This window comes from Pollachius pollachius (assembly GCF_949987615.1).
Source record: "Pollachius pollachius genome assembly, chromosome: 3".
NCBI lineage: Eukaryota > Metazoa > Chordata > Actinopteri > Gadiformes > Gadidae > Pollachius > Pollachius pollachius.
The window spans coordinates 8,064,650-8,065,975 of record NC_136936.1 but is presented as its reverse complement, the minus strand read 5'-3'; the positions used below and the strand labels follow the sequence as shown (position 1 = coordinate 8,065,975).

General features: G+C 42.2%; 1 protein-coding gene across 2 annotated transcripts in view; it reads right to left on the bottom strand.

The window, feature by feature from the left end:
* Nucleotides 1-556: 556 nt before the first annotated feature.
* The window catches only part of lrch3 (leucine-rich repeats and calponin homology (CH) domain containing 3), a 16,138-nt gene continuing 15,368 nt past the window's right edge, over nucleotides 557-1,326 (bottom strand). Inside the window, exon 20 of one of the 2 annotated variants that reach the window (XM_079732697.1) lies at nucleotides 557-1,326. This exon is cut by the window's right edge and continues 1,633 nt beyond it. The gene's annotated coding sequence lies outside the window, so the exon portion shown is untranslated. The other variant, XM_079732696.1, reaches the window with a different exon arrangement.

Below are 1,326 nucleotides of genomic sequence, written 5' to 3'. Positions count from 1 at the left end.
AACATAGAACAGAAAGAAAGAGCCAGTCTTTACTTTACACACTCAACCACAGACTACTGAATGCCACAGATTTATTTTAAGCATTGGACTGAATGCCACAGAAATATATAATTTTGATTTTGCATGTTTGCAACGTTTAAAAGTCCAGGGAAAAGTATTTTCCTCTACTGGTGTTGCTTAGGCCAATAGCCTTTTGAGGCAGTTTGTTTCTGAAAATTAGTGTTGTTAAGGACCAATAAAGCTCTTTATCATACATTAGTAACTTACCATGTTAGCATGGCTAGTCTGTTAGCCTGTGAGCGTGTGTGGTAGTGATCAGTTCCAGGCATAGTGGAGGGGCTGAATGTGAGCCTGGCTAGCCGGTGAGCGTGAGCATGTGTGCTCTGATCAAGGCGTCGTGCACTGCAGGCTGGCGAAGAGAGGGAAGACAAAGGGGAGCAAGAGGAAGACAGAGGATGTCACCATCCTGGTCTCCTGCCGTCATGGAAACCTGGGAGGCATTCTCATCGTATTCACATTCTCTGGATATTTCAATGTTTGTCAAATGATATGTAGGCACTGAAAGGAATGGTAACCCTAAAGCCAACAAGCATACAATCACTCCAATGACTTTTTCTTTTTATTATTTAATTCACTTTGCAGTTAACTCTTCAAATGAAGACAGTTTCAATGTATTTATACAGGGTTTCAGGGACAGTAAAAATGTAAAAAGTGTTTTTGTGTAGGAGCTCAAACATGTAAACAACAGGAATGTCTGTGGGCGGGGCCAACTGCCCTCCGCCTGGTCACATGATCCATTGTTGGCCTCAAAAGTTTTCTTTACAAGCAAAAGAATGTTCCAGAGCACATCGTCTCACAACCTGTTACAAAAGTTAGAATAATACTAATGTATCCTCAACCCCATGCCTGGTTCACCCAGCATCCATCACTGCCGTCTTTCCCCCGTACTGACGGCAGCACTCTACCATTACAGCTTTACATATATATATTTATATATTTACAGCATATATTTGTACATATATTTAAGAAAGATAAAAATAACCTTGACCTCTTCGTCACTCATAATTCTCTCTGCAGTGAACACTCCACCTGGAGCAGATACATGCCCTGGCTGCAGCATAGCACGCTGTAGCTAGCAGGCTACTTAGTGTCATCCTACCCAGTAGCTAGTGTCCATACAGCATTCTAGCTAGCATGCTAGCTATTGTCCATATGATAATAGCATGTGCCCATACCATGCTGTAGTTAGCAGGCTGGCTAGTGTCTATAGCGTGCTGTAGATACTTTCCATACAACATGCTAGCAGTCTAGCTAGTGTTTTATCCA